This window comes from Carassius auratus, chromosome 22, assembly GCF_003368295.1.
Source record: "Carassius auratus strain Wakin chromosome 22, ASM336829v1, whole genome shotgun sequence".
NCBI classification, from domain to species: Eukaryota; Metazoa; Chordata; class Actinopteri; order Cypriniformes; family Cyprinidae; genus Carassius; species Carassius auratus.
This window is the reverse complement of record NC_039264.1, coordinates 25,598,537-25,615,139: the sequence shown is the minus strand read 5'-3', so window position 1 is coordinate 25,615,139 and position 16,603 is coordinate 25,598,537.

Here is a 16,603-nt window from a genome sequence, read left to right as displayed (position 1 = left end):
GAATACAAGCCACGGACGGTTAAAGCTGCAGTTGGTAACTTGTGTAAAAATATATTTTTTACATATTTGTTAAACCTGTCATTATGTCCTGACAGTAGAATATGAGACAGATAATCTGTGAAAAAAATCAAGCTACTCTGGCCCATTTGCAGAAACTCCATCGCTCCCGGTAAAAAATAACCAATCAGAGCTGCGGTCCGTAACTTTGTTTGTGTTCAAAATGTAGTAAAATGTATATAATAAGCGAGTACACCATGAATCCATTTTCCAAACCGTGTTTTTAGCTTGTCCTGAATCACTAGGGTGCACCTATAATAAGTGTTTATATTCTGACTATTTTAGATTGCTTCGGGGATACCGCGGCGGAGTAACCCAGTACCGTTGTGATTCTTCATAGACATAAACAGAGAGAAGTAGTTCCGGCTACGATGTTCTTCCACAAGACGCAAGTAGTTCTGTTTATTAACCGCTAGAGCGTCAAAAGTTACCTACCGCAGCTTTAAGACAACTGAGTCCACTGTGTGACACTCTCTCTCTCTCTCTATCTCTCTCACACACACACACACACACACATACATACACACACTCACACTTGGTGCGCAAAACTGCGCATTCGAGCAGTCAATAGCAAATACTTAAACTAATAACAAAACATAATTACAGTAGCTGATTCAGAAGTGCCAGATTGTCATAGCAAAGTGAGAATTACCTCCTCTCCTAGGATCACTAAATGGTCAACAAAATGTGTTGCTGTTCTGTTGTAAGTAATCTTAAAGATTCCTAAATGTATCTACTTTCAGAAGGCCAAATAAAGTGCTTTTGCTTTTCGCCTTTCGATAGACATCATCTCTCTGACATGACTGCTTCAACACTAACTGTGTACGGTTACTGAAACCACACCTACTTTCTTTGTGTGAACATTTGGGCGGCATTACACAAATATTTCCACATAGAGATGTAGACATGTGGGGGCGTGTTTGAATGAGCCGTTTTAGGGGGGTGTGGCAGTGTCTTAACTTTGATAAAGAATATCTATTCAGATTTTTGCAATCTTTGCAACTTTACAGAGCTTCTACATGCACCAAGACCTTGTAACACTCCAAAGAGAAAGGAAAACATTTATCATCATATGATCCCTTTAAAACTGTATATAAATAAAAAATTAATTACACTGCTAAAATAGAATATGATTGGATATAAGGTTTACCTGGGACTAAAATACATTTAATACCTCAAAATCTTACTAAAATAAATACAAATTACTTAAACATTTATTTTAGATTTAGTATTTGAAAATATAAATCAAAGCTAAAGAAAACGTAAACATTTTCCATTTTATAAACTCTCTACATTAAACACAAAAATAATACTAACGACAACACTATAATGGGAATTATGGTGTTGAAAATCCAGCCTGCTAGTACTCACAGTGATACTCACGTTGACGACACAAATATTATGATTCAGACTCAAAATAAACCCTGTAAGAGGCACGTAAACAAACCAAGTGTGGGCAGAAATTTGCATCGTGAACTCTGTATGACCTAGCTTTGATAAAACGAGGGGTGGAGAGCATTAACTAACTTGGGTGAACCCAATCTAGTATTGCAAAATATTAACTCTGTTATGTCTGATTCCTTTGGTCTTCCATTATTTACATTGGTAGACTTGACTTGTTATGGTGGCATAATGAAATGCTTTCAAAACACTTTTAGAGTTGCTTTGATGAAAAATCTCATTAACTCAATTTTGTTTTGGGGATCTGCTGCCTCTTATGCAGGTAAATATTAACCTCAAATCGCCTCATGTCAGTTGAAAATTACATTCCTGAGGTGACCGGTCAAGAGGGAAAATTGGAAGGAGCTTGATGAAACCCTTTTCTAAGCCCACCATGGGTTACTGATTTTAGCTACGGTTTATAAATCAAAAGGTGTAACAATGGGGATCCTATTGAATGCTAACACTGTCAGAGCCGCATTTCCCGCTACAACGTCCCTAGAGACATTCCCTTTGATGACAGAGAAAGTAGGCCTACTTGACGTGAACGTGATAAATTCGCTGCGGTTGGGGATGTGTGGGGAATTTTGTTTTTTTTTAATGTAAAAATATTCTCTCATTTACAGTGGCTCCCCGTGTGACTGTGGATTAATGCTTCTCTGTGAATGCATTTTATCAAGGCTGTATATGTCAACTACAACAGTTAACTTTACACTAGCAAAACCAGATATTCCCAAATGTGGAAAGAAATATATTTTGTCCTTTACCAGACACTGTTTGTCCCCACGTAATTTTAAAGATATGCTACATTTAAACCCTTGGTTAACCTCTTATTTTACCCTGTGTTAAGCAATTTTTTATGGTAATACTTTTTAGATAAATATAGGTCATTTGGACCCTGGGTTATGAAATACTTACAGCCTTTTTTGTTCTGATTAGAATGCAAAATAATTGCATAAATGGATATGCACCTGATCTTTGTGAATATTTGAATTTTGATTCTTCTATGCATTTTTATTATTTTCATAATTTGTAATCTAGATTTCAGCTCATACTTTTGAATTTGCTCATCTCATAAAATACTGTCTCTGCACTGTTGCAATAAGATAAAATCATTTACTTGGCAACATTTCTACAGATGGACAGTTAATAAAACAGACTGGATGCTTCGTCAAATATTTTCTTAAATATGCATTATGAATTTGAAAAGCATTAAACTAAGGTTAGACCAATAGTTAGAAGTGGAAAAATCCATATGATGCTAATAAATTGTCAATCTTAAATGACAGCAAGGGAACAATTTTCGTACCAACATCACCAATCTATTTCGTTGGATCTGCAGAGAAGCCACAATAAATGGCCAATTTGTGGCTTTGTGGGGACTTTAATCTGTGTCAAACCCTATTCGTCAGAAAGGCAAAAAAAGCCTAATTGGTTGATTCGAGAAGCCTTTGTCAGACAGGCTAATCTCTAGCAACTATCTGAAGATGTTTCTGAGTGAAAGTGGCTTGGAATTCATTATGCACATAGATGGTTTTTAATACAAATTTCTTTGCATATCAGCCCATGTCTGCTAGTTATTATTTTTCAAACGCAGCACGATTCTCTCTCACTTTCGGTGGCCATTACATTCTCTCTGGATCAAATATAAGCCTCAGATCTGATCTGAGGCACAAGTCACTAGGGAACTAATCTGGGCTGTGTGATTACCAGAGGGAGACAGCAAGAGAGAAGCCAATGTAGCCATACTGAGAGCACGGAGAAAAATACCCAGAATACTCTAGATAGTCAGAGGAGAGAGACAAACATGGAGAGAGATAAGACTAGAGAACATCAGACAAAAACAAGGTTAGAAGACAGATGCTGGAAGAGAAAAACAAGACAGGAGTTAAAAGGTTGAATTATAATTGGGACCAGCAGTTCTTAAAGGGACGGTTCACCTAAAAACGAGAACGCTGCCATTGTTTACTCACCTTCATGCCCTTCCAAAGCTGTATTACTTTCAATCTGCATTTGCTGGTCATTACCCAAGTCGTGTTGAGCCTTTTAGCTTTGATCTTTGAAAATCATTCCATCTAGTCACAATCCATGAATACGTCCAACCTGTTTTAGATGGTTGAGAAGTTTGAGCTGCCAGCTGGTGGGGTTGAGTTCAACCTGGTAAACCACCTTGGTCAGCTTCGTCACCATGCAGAAGACTGGTTGAGTTGGATAACAGAGTTCCAAATTTAGTTGACCAACTTGACCACCTGGTATGACCTGGTTATAGGAAAGCATGGGTGGAAATTCTCCTGAAATCCTCTCGAAATTAATATCCACCATTAAATTCCCGATTTAATTTTCTAAGTTATGGGGTTCAAAATAAGTGTAAGAGTTTAAAATAAATAAATAGCATACTATAATATATTATAATAAAATAAGTATATTGTATACCTGTGATTGCAGGCCGATTAAGACTAAAATCGAAATCCGAATGGTGCTTCAAAGACTCTTCACATTCCTGCTGATGCACACAAAAAGTTTAGTATCTGTCCCACCAGCATATAATGGTTCTGATAAGTGAAATGATAATGCCAATGAAAAGAAACACCTCAGCAAAAGATGGCTAATACTTAAGCCCAAGGACAAAAGTAGAAAGATAGAGAGTGAGCTTACTTGGGATAAAAACTTTATAGAAACAGACACAAGGGAATAACGTTGAGATCTGATGTATTCATTCATCTATTTTAGGAGGAATATTTAGAGCGGGGGAATTTTTACAGAACCGATAAAGGAATTATACAGATTACATATATTTGTTCGCCACTATCTTTTTCTGACATTCTTTTTGGGTCATATGTTGCCTCTTAATCCTTCTCTATTTCAGGTAAACTTCCTTATTCACATAATAACCTGAGGTAAAATGATTAATAAAAATTAAAAAAAAAACATGACAGACTGAGTTGGTTTCTCTCAACAAGCCTTTGAAGGGCAACTGATGGCACTTTTGAACCGCAGTTTTTGGGATTCTCATCCGGGGTGAATGACTGGACATTTTCCCATCCACATGGTTGCACAGATCTTGCTACTTGTGGGAATCAGATCAGCTTCCAGGTTTCTGAGGTTTAATCAACGGTGCAACAAGAGATTGAATATCAGTATTGTTCTGTGTGCTTGTCAATGATTAGCAGTAGCAAATGGTTTGTGAGCCTAGCTTCATTTTTTGCTCATGTTTCTACTAAATTTCTTAACCATTAATTGAAAGAAAGTGTCTGGAACTGGTTCTTTTTGAAATTGTCTACATCTCTGGTACAAAGGGTTTGGTGTAGTTTTTGTTGGTGTGCACGCTGGTCTACAACATCTGTGGAAAGCTGACTGTTAGCATTCCCATTCATCACAATGGCACTGTCTTGGCTTGACTCCTAAAATGTAAACAAAATGAGTAATGGTAAAACATCTACTGTGAAAAAAAAGAAGTATTTGTGATCTTTGTTGCTTGCAAAAAAAAAAAAAAAAAAGCAGCCTAAACGAATGTCCACTTGTGATCACCTGTTAAAAGACAGAGATTACAAATGTCAAATTTTTCAGTTGTGGTTTTGGCAGGTAAATTGTTCCATATGTCCCACACCAACTTCCTGTTTCAGTGGGAAATTAAATGTGTCAACTCAGTAAAAAAAAAAAAAAAAAAATAGGCAATTTTCTCACACGTAGTGAGAATACCAAGTACTCAACCTTTGTACATTACTCCATATCACTGTGACGAGGTATGCAACACGCCATGAAATCCGGAAGATCACAGCAACACGAACCCTGTGAAATGGAGACATGGGGGAGTTGTGGAAGATGAAAACGAGAAGGTTCCTCGGTGTTATCCGTCTCACACCCCTCGGGGGAATGCTTTTGTCAAGAATGGAGGCTTGACAGCAGGAGAGACGGTAAACGATTTGACGCTTCTCGCCGGAGACCTTTGATTCACAATTTCTTTCTAGCTAAAGAGGTCTGAGCAATGCGAAATAAATCATGGAGGTCATTTTATTCTCAAAGGGAACTTAAAGCCAGAATGGACAAGCCTTTAAAAACTTGCAGCATCAGGTCTGGAGATATATTAAGGTCATTTGGACCGAATAATATATGAATATAAAAAAAAAAAAAAAAAAAAAAAAAAACATTTTTGATAACATTCTAATGTACTTTGTGGTTTTCTGTACATAACCCACTGCTTTATTCTCATGTCCATCTCACATATGTCTTCCCGCTGTCTGTCTTATTTATTTATTATGGATCTTTGCACTGTACACTCTTAATAACCAATTTGTTTGTTTGTTTTCATACTTTGTGATCAATCTTGCCACACATTGAACAGAAAATCTCTGCAGAATCTATCTGCAATTTTTTTTCATTGCGGTTTTTTTTTTTTCATTTTCGTTTTGGCATTGTGCAGACAGACTATGACCCTGCTTCTCCAAGTGCATGATTGGAACGTTCCCTGTTGTTACTCAAACCAGTCATCGGAAAACTCAATGCAAGAACAACTCGCATTTTGTATACTCCCTCAGTTTCCTTTCTTTTCCTTCTCGATCAGGTGGTCTGCTTTGAAAGCATATTTTCATTTCCCTGCTGGAAAAAAACAAACAAACAAAAAAAAAAAAAAACGTTGGTGGTACTGATGATATGCTAGCTGGTTGGTTGCTAGTTCAAGGTGGTCTACCAAGTTGTCTATCAAGGTAGTCCATTTCCAGCCCAGTTTACATCTGATTGGTAATGTTCACAATGTTATAAAACTGTTCGTACCAGATGTAATCAGGACACCTTGATTTCCTGCAGCGTTGAATGAAAGCTATGGAAAGACCTCTTTCTTGGTCTCTTTCTTATTCACTGTTTCTTTGCACTTGCAACGTGAGTCACATTCTCGATGCTCTATGAGAGACTCAGCCCCATGAATGTTACAGAAACAGCAGTGTTTTCCGATAAAGGATGACCCCTGCGGGTTGAGTGGGAGGGGAGTGTTGGTTTGTGTGTGAGAGTTTTGGGGGTGGATAAAGAACCCGCTACTCGCAGGTCAATTACCCTATTAGCTCCCTGTCGGCATGCCCAGTTACCATAACAACACACTCTTACATCAGTATCTCAGATTCCAGGCAAGCCAGTTCTTAGTTAGAGTTCAGGAACACTTGTTGGATCTTGTATCCTTGTCAGATGATGATGGAATTACTGGCGAATTCTCCTCAGATTTGTTGTCAATCCTTAGAATGCAGAATGACTTTAAAATGCTAGGCAAGCTTCTACCGTTGTCTGACCACCAACTTCAGAGCATCTTAGCCTTTAACCTGAAACATGTCTAGAGTCATTCCCATGTGATTTGACATTCCAGGACAGCATGAGGGTATAGTTTTGTGGAAGCTCTTAGGGTTTTTACTGATCCCGGTCCTGATACTCCAGATTCGATTTATCCACTGCTTAGTATAGACTCCATGCCCTAATGGTGTCGGATAGAGCAAACATCCAACACTTATATGGGCAATACTGCTCTGAACTGTTTCATCCTTTGAAGCCTGGTTGCTGCTGGATACCGATTGCCATAAATGAGACTTCAAACCATGTTGTTTGTTGAGAAAATGTATTTTTACTTGTCTAAATCAGTCAGATTCACCTGTTTGACATACAAATGGATTAAAAAAACACAAAAAAGGTACAAAACCTGTCACCTGGCAGTATCTTTTCAAACTTTTGTACCTTATTTACCCCTAAAAGGTTCAGTTAAGAACCTTACGAGGTACATATTAGGACATAAAGAGTACATATTAGTTATTAAAGTGTATGGGTAAAACAGCTTGTCCTTGGGAACAGTACCCTTGAAAGGACAATTTTGTCTTCAATCTACCCCTAAACGGTGCATGTTAATACTTTAAATTAGTAATATGTACCCTTAAGGTACAAATAGGAAACATTCAGTGGTCAATAATGCACAAAGACGATACACATTTTTCTGACAGTGTGTAAGGCGTGCACTGAAAGGGTTGTGCAAGTTCAACGCTCTCCAGCAGGGGACAGTATAAGAAAAACTCCAATGCAACTGCCTGTTTTCTTGCTGCCGCACATTCGCACACATATTTGAGAAGGAATGAGGTGAGAGTGAATGTGTTGACAGTCTCAAGACAGGACAGTTCACTGTTCAGCTGTTAGCATTCTGGAATCTCCAGGGCTTTGTTTGCATAAAACAGTTCTCTTCTCATTGACTAACACGCATCAGAGTACTGGCTCAACCTCAGCTGAAGCAGGTCTGATGTCATCATGTGTGTAGAAACTAGTGCGCACACCTTCAAGTAGAGAAAGGCTCACAGGACCTCGTTTATTTCACTCCACTCCGAGTTCTGCAGCTCCCACAGGGCCTTCTCTCGTTATTGGAAGTCAACATATGCGAGAGATGAAATATATTATAGCTCCAGTTGTTTCACTCAGCAAAACGTAATGTGAGCTGAAATATAATATGGATATTATTATTTTCAACAAACCTCAGAGCTAGAGTTATAATTCATGAAAACTAGAGCCTAGCATTTAGGAATTAGATAAAGGGAGAGTCTCTTTCTTTCTTTCATACTACTTTTCTGCTTCCCTGTTTTTTTCTTTCATGTAATCTTTCTTTTTTTCTCTCCTTCCATCTATCTATCTTTTCTCTTCCACCATATTTTCCTTACATTCTATATTTCCTTTCTTTCCTAATCCACTCTTGATTTTCTTTTCCTTGCCTCCATCCATCCATCCCGCCTTCCATTTCTCTTATTTTTTTTCTTCCCTCATTATCGGTCCTTCATTTTCCTCACTTTACATCCATTCTGCTTCCATTTCCACACTTCCTTTTTATTCCTTCATTCCTGCTTCCCTCCTTTTTCCTTAGTTGGTCTGTTCATTCCATAGTTTTTCCTTCCTTTCTACCATTTTTGCTTTCTCCATTGAATATTTATCTTCATGTTATCCCTAATTAGTTCTCTACTCCATTTTCCTTATTTTCTTTCTTCATTGTTCTCTTCCTTCCTCCTAAATGTTTTTGTTTCTTTCATTGTCTATTTTCTCCTTCTTTCTTTTTTATTTTTCCATTCCCTTCTATTTTCCCACCCTCAAATGTTCCTGCCTTCCTTTGCTCACTCGTTCCATGTTACGTTTTCTTTTTTCCATCATTTCCTTTTCCTTTCTTAATCCATTTTTCTTTCTTCTGTCCTTTCATGCATCCTTCCATTCATCCATGCTTCCTCCCTCCCTTCAATTTCTTTTCTCCTTCCTTTCTTCCATAAATCCTTCATTTTTCTTTTCCTTCCCTCTCTGTCATTTTTCTTTTCTGTGAACGCCACCACATTTCCCTCGCTCTCTTCTTAATGCTCCTGCTCTTCTCTCTCTCTCTTTTTACTGAGTAATGGAAGATGAATAGATGATGTACGCATAGCAATACTGACGGATCGCAGGATGGGCGGTTCTTAATGGGAACACAGGCCAATGAAATGGGAGCACAGCAATTTCTATTAGTAATGCAGTCATAGCATATATGATGTGTTCCTTGTCAAGTGCTTCCCTAAGTAACAGTTATCTTTCTCTCTGTCTTATTTACTCATGTACTCATAATCTCACTCTTTCAAAGAGCGGCGATCACTCAGCACACTATGACAGTCTGTGGCAAAGCGTGTGTCGTATTCGCATTAATACTATTTAAAATGCTTTTAGAGAAGAGAGGTGAATCAAGCCTGACACTTTTCTCTCCATATACTACTCTCGTTCATCTGTCCTTCACCCTTTCGTTCATTTATAATCTTCTTTACCCTGATTCTCTCACTAAATTTTCTTTCTCACTCATTATTTTCACAATTTCCATCTCTTTTACCCAAGTGTTTTTTTAAGCTTTTTACCATTTTATTGAGAGTCACCACAACTCTTTTCGTGTCTCATTTTGCCCTCTATTTTCCTCCTGTGCATTTATCTCTCTTCCTGTACCAGTCTTTCATGTCCTCTTCCCCTAAACCATCTCAATTCCCATCATGCCTCTGTCCTCTCTGCCTTGATTTCAGGGACTTTCCACTCTGAATCTGTCCATTTCTTTCTTACCTTCAATGTAATCTGCTTCTTTTCCCATTATCTCCACCTGGTCCTTTCGCTCTTTTAGTCCCTCTCTTTCTCTCAGTCCCTCGTTCTTCTTTAGTTCATGCCTTCTGTGTGTTTAATCATTCCGTCAGTCGGCCTGCTCTGCAGGGGGAAGCTGAATTATTGATTGAGAAGTCAAGATGAAAAGGAGGTGAAGTAACAGAGGGAAAGGAGAGACAGATATAGAGGCATCTGCAAACATGGGGACTGAAAGGAGGAGAAAGCGTTCGTAGGTTTGGAGATTTTTATCATTTATATAAATGATATGTGAGTATGTGGATGTGGTGGCCTTTTCAAAAACAAGCCGAGTAAATGATTATACCATTTAATACATATTATTGGCCTAGTGTGTGGACTGCATATACCAAGAAAACAATTGCAATTACATTACTGGATTTAGCATATGCTTTAATCTAAAGTGAGTTTTGAAATGTAGTGTTTTTTTTTTTTGTATAAAATATTGTGTTATACTTAGATATTTCATTAAAATATACAGAAAGTCAAAACTATCTAGAAAATGTTCAAATATATTATATTCACATATTTACATGCATTTTAAATTGTCTTTTGTATATTATATAATATATTAATACAGCCCAAAACATAGTTTTTTATAATTATGCAAAAGTGCATGTAACAGTGTACATGTTATCTTGTCTGAAGTTTGTTATTATGTATAAGATAATGTTCATTAACATTAAGAGGATGGACTGTCTCAGTTTCCTGATACAACATGTTTCGCCTTGTGCGTTTAAAAAAAAAAAAAATAATAATAATTTTTATTTTTATTAAATGATACGCCTACTGGAGGAGAGGCAAGAGAAAACTAAAATAGAAACAACCAGCGCTGCTTTGCATAAATATGCATGACGTCCTATAAAAGCTGACTGGATGAAACCCTAATTTGCATGTAATCCATAACCAGATTTGAAATTCGGGAAAGGGATTCGGCTGTCGTTGACACAACAGAATACCAGCGGATTAGGTAATTAGGAAAGCTCAAATGGCTTTCCGCAGAGAGGGGGTGAGGCATTTAGAAGCTGTCCATCAAGCTCCCGCAATTGACCTTAGGATAATCGCTCTCTGGGATTCTGTTCCAAAATGCTGAGAATGGCTTAATGTCTTTCCCATGATTCCTACAGCAAGGCTCAGGTATGCCTAAGTATCTGAGCACCTTGAGGAAAACACAAATGTAAAAAAAAAGATCTATTAATTTATTTGCTTTGCTACAAGCATTGCAAAAATCACAGCATTATTTGAGCCAGAAGTTCCATGGTAATGGGATTAAATAAAAATGAGATTGGACCAAATTTTTAAAAGCTTTTGTCTTGCAAAACATTTGCATTCCCCTAAGAAACCTTGAGTTTGCTGCCCCCCCCAAAACTCCCTAAACCTTTGCTTCTTAAACCTTTGTGTTCCCCGAATGAAACCTTGTGTTTGCATGCAAAACGTTTGATGGAAATAATGTGGTGGGTATGCAGATTGTTTTGATGGAACTATAGTTTGTGAGAGACCAGAAATGTTTTGTGATAGAATGCTAATTTTCTCAATGGAATGATGAAGTTTTGCAAGAGAACATATGATTTGTGAGAGAACACAAACTTTCTCAAGGGGAACTCAATAGTTTTGCAAGACAGCATAAATGTTTCGCGAGTGATAAACTTATTGGGCAAACGTAAGAGTATTGCAAGGGAGTACAAATGCTTTTCAAGCAAACTTTCACTGGGGAACACAATAGTTTAGCGAGAGAATGCAAATATTTTGCAAGAAAGTGCTTTTTTTTTTTTTTTTTGTCAAGCGAACACCAAGTTTCTCGGGGGAACATAATAGTTTTGCAAGAGAATGCAAATGCTTTGCCAATCATCGCAAACTTATTGGGCCAACGTAATAGTTTTGCGCGAGAGTTCAAAAGTCTTGCAAGGAAGTTCTCAATCGGGGATCACTGTTGTTCAGTGAGAGAACGCAGATATTTTTTTTACCAAGTGAATGGCAAATTTCTCTGGAGAACATAATAGTTTTGCAAGAAAATGTAAATGTTTTGCATTTGATAGCCAACTTATTGGGGGAACGTAATAAATTAGTAAAAGTGTTTTTGTTTTTTTTTTGCATACAAATGCGAAGTTTCCCAGGGGAACACAATAGTTTTGTGAGAGAACGCGAATGGTTTGTGAATGCAAATATTTTGTGAGACCACAAAGACTGCAATATTTTTGTGATGCAAGCTTTCCTCCAATCTATGTTTATGTAATTTTTATTATTTTTTCATCACCATGTCTCCTTTGTGGCTCTGTAGAAAAGTTGATGTGTCAGGCTTGTGAAAACAAACGCATTTAAAATGACATTAGTTTGTAAATGATGAAATTTTTTTAATTTGTGGGTGAAATATTCCTCCCACTAGGCCTAACAATTCCTATACAAATTCAAAAGCCCAGAGTAAGTTTTAGCCATGTTATTCTCCAACATCCACACTTGGACTCTGGATCAGAGCTGACCCTTTTAAACTGTGACCCATTTCAATCCGTTGGAGAGTTCCTGTCATGGACTTACTGTTTCAAAGCAGAGAGTCAGAACTTAGACCCTTTGATTCAGCGACTCTGTCACATCCCCCCCAAAAAACGTTTTAATGTTTTATGCACCATGATTTCAAAACCGATGCTGCTCGGCATCCCATGAGCTGTCTAAAATATGAAAATGCACTCATTAAAATTACCTTGTCCTCAAAAACTCACTGTAAGAATGTGATGAAACAACCAAAGATGCTTGTCGATGAGGTTTTGCATGCATGTCTCATAAATCAAAAACTAATACTGCATAATCACAACATTATTACAATGACTCCTAACTCTTAAGTCGCTCTTAAAGTCTCACTTGGTCGAGTGCAGTGGGGGTCCCTTTCGTGATTAAATTAGACTGCAGAAGACGGTTTGTCCATGTTTTAGCAGTGTTATGAAACCACAGCAGTGAGTTGGTAGGCACAGACAATTAAAGTCTATTTACAAGACCCGTAGAAAAAACGAAATTAGAGAAGTGTTTGCACATTCAAAGGGATCCCAGTTCCTAAGCAGCTTTCACAACGGTGAAGAATTGACAAGGAAAAAGTGTTGCAATAAATGCTTAATTTGAAGTTTTGAGAAGTAATTACGTTTCTCTGCTATCAGTTGGAAATGTGCGAAACATTCATACAACTTTTAAAAGTGTAAAAATATATGTATGCGGTTTTGATGAGGTTCACCAACCTAAATGTTCTGTATAACCATTTTACAGTCAACTAGGACTTAAAGTCTAACGGGATTTAGAGTTAAATCACTGGCCATGTTCAAAAACGTACCTTGAGGCTGTGCTGGAATTCCCAGGTAACAAGCCTCAGAAGTCCCGTGTTCTGAGGTTTTAAGCCACCAATATCTGCCACTTTCAGGCCAAACCTGTTTTCTGTTACACCAACCAGTGCCAATAAAATCATTTCCCACGGAAACATCGTTGTTGTAAAGAGCCAGTACTGGAAACCAAGGTGAATACTATCAGTCGAACGGCTGTTTAATTAAAATAAAATAAGAAATAATGTGGAGGCCATGGAAAGCAAAATAAATAAAGACAGTGTAATTGAATCAGTTAAAGAGGTTCTCCACAAAGGTTCATATTTTGTCTTAATTTATGATAGTTTTTGCTTTCATAGAGAGTCTACTCTAAACTACACTAATCTATAATTTTAGAGAAGAGATCAGAAAATGATCGTTTTTGTCTTCATTGGGGTTGGATGTTTAGGGACATATTTGCTCTGTTTTGTTTGGGTTTAGGAAATGTAATAAAAATAATTATATTGCCTACCCTCTCAGGATACCTGGAATCAGTGTTCAAGTACCCCAGGGTACATAGTTTTTCATTTTTGTAGCATAAACTCCATTAAACCGGTACAAGCTTTGAATCTTTCAGTGTTTCTCTATGGTGATAAAACTTAAAGACGTCAGAGTTTCGCTCACCATGCATCTGATTCTCAACTGCCCTTGGCTCATCTGCGTCCGAGGGTAAGGGGCTTACCAACAGGTCCACTGCACTGGAGCTGCCCTGAAGTCTACCCAAAACATGCTAGAATTGTGGCTAGCTACAGACAGCTAAGTCATTAAAATGTCTAAGGTTAGCATACCCTAGCGATGACACAAAATACCCTTGGAACTGCAAAGAATTTCACCAAATCCACTGAGAACACTCACAACATGCTAGAAATGTGGCTAAATACAAATTGCTTGGCCATGAACATGACTTATATTAGCATAAACGAACAAATCTACATAACAATTTACTAAATCCACTCTGTATGTTTTCACTGCATAGCAAACAACTTGGAACTACCCACAACATACTAGAATTGTGGTTAACCACAGACAGCTTAGCAATTCATCTGTCAAATGTTTACATGCCTGGGCAACCACAAATGCATAGCAATTTGCTAATTCCACTCAGAACACTTCCCTAACAAAAATGGAATGAACCATGGTTTTACTAAAGTAAAAGTGTTGTGGTAACCAGGTTTTTTTTTTTTTTTTTTTTTTTTGACATATTGATTTTTATTGACCATTTGTATAATTAAAGTTTCACTTCAAATACTATGGTTAAAGTATGGTTAACAGAGCAAAACCATTGTTGTTTTTTTAAGGGTTTAACTGTTTAGGAAATACTCTCACAACAATACACAATAACACAATAAAATTGTTTTTAGCTATGGATAGCTTAGCCATTTACATTTCTAATGTTAGCATATTAACTTGAAAGTTAAATATACATTTAAATATACATTCATTTAAATAGCATTAAAGCTAACTTTAGGGTTAATTTACATTGACAAAACTGTATTTATGTGTTGCTGAAATATCCAAAAAATCATTGTCAAAACGTTTCTCTGGGTGGTGACTCTGAGGCTAATCGAATTTAACATTGTATACCTGCTGTTCATTCATTCGGCATGAAAAGAACATTGTGTGCGCATTCAACTCTGCCCTGCGGGGATGGCTTAAAAGAATCAAAATACCAAATGATATAAGATTTCATGTTTGGTTGTCATAACAAATATCTTGTGATGGTTGAACCAGAGTCACATGCTAAGGCTAATCCGTTCCATTCCTAGGAAATGACATTGTTATCATCATCATCATCATCATTCAGAGTTAATGGTTTGGGTCAGGCCTCAAGATCTCTCAGCGGCCCTTTATGGAAACAAAACTAATGTATGTAAAGACTTTGGGTAGGTCAACAGTCCTCTACATTGAGTTGGAGATGTTTAGGTGTCCCTTATGAAAATGAATCATGGTTTTATAGTAAAAATGTAGCAACCCTGCTTTTTGGCATATTGTTTACCAATTGTTAAACACAGTTTTACTACACATACCATGATTAAACTGTGGTTAGTGTAGCAAAACCATGGTTAATTTGTAGTTACCATGGTTTAACTGTAGCAACCATGTTTTTGTTTTGTTTTTTGGTAGTAAAACTATGGTCAACTTTCTTAAGGGGCATCTAGTTTTGTTATCAGGTAGGTTTTCTGCTGCTCCTAACTTCTCCATAATGGGGAACTATCATTTTCATACCAAGACTGGCAGTAAGTCTAAGTAAGTCACTAATTCCAAGTATGGGTCACCATACTTGCCCACGTTACTTTCACTTTCTTAAAATGTATGGTACATATTAAAATAAATATAACCTTAATATAACTTGAATATTTGTCTTCTCTTAGAAGAAAACCATGTCACTCCTTATTTTGAATAATTAATGAATAATTAATGGTGCATTGTAATGCTAATAGTTGCTTCTAAACCTATGAAAACTAATCTCTTGAATCATAGAGAATAGCAAAGCATAGATGTTGTCATTAATTCATGTCACAATTAGTCAATTTATTTAAAATTATTTAATTATTATTAATTAATAATTAGTCAATTTATAAAAATAAAAAAAATCAATGCATTTCATTCCTAACCTGAGCTGGGTTTGTATCATTAATAGTTATTTTATGTGTGTATTCTTTTAAAATGGATTTACATGTTTGCTAAGTAGCAAACATTTTTTTTTTTAAATCCTCCGTTAGAAAGCAAATTATACATATATATATATATATATATATATATATATATATATATATATATATATATATATATATATATATATATATAAAATTATATATATATATATATATTAGAAGTGGGCATAGATAAATTTTTTTAATCTAGGTTAATCTATAGGTTACAGATTCAGACAGGGTAAGAGAATAGGGCAGAAATAGCTGTTCTGCTAGAGCAGAGTGAGGATGAGCTGGTGGACAGTGATGAAGACAGCGAGGTTGATGTAAACCTGGATGAGAGTTTCACAAGCTGTTGCGGTTGCGAAAAATAAAAGAGGGCCCCAAAGCTTTGTCCGGCCAGATCCTGTCCGCAGACCACTGGCACTTTCATGCATCTGAGAAGGGCAGATGCAAAATGCCAGGATGCAAGGGCATTGTGAGAAGCAAGTGGTCCAAGTGTGCAGTTTTCCTCCACTTTACTGCAGAGAGGAACTGCTTTGTTGACTTTCACGAGGCATGAAGAGAATTAAATTAAATGAAATGAATGAATAGTATATTTCAGAGAGACAGGTTCCAGGTTGCAGGTTATTATTACAAGACATTTCAACTGTTGAAATTATATGTTTTTACTGTATAAATGTTTGTTTAAACATTTCACTAAGTATAAGATGGATCTGTTGAGTCTTGTTTGAAATAAAATGAGTTTTTTTTAAATAAAAATAAAATTATTTTATGGTAATTTCCACGATTGCATATTTTTGCCATACGGCAACAATTTACCAATTTATTTATTTATATATCTGTTATTTAGCTCATTTTAGGTAATAAAAACATGAAAAAAATGTTTTACCATGTCTAAGTAATATTTCATGCAATAGAGGGTTAAAGGGATAGTTTACCAAATAATATTTATAAAACAAAATACATTTCTATCATCATTTACTCACACTC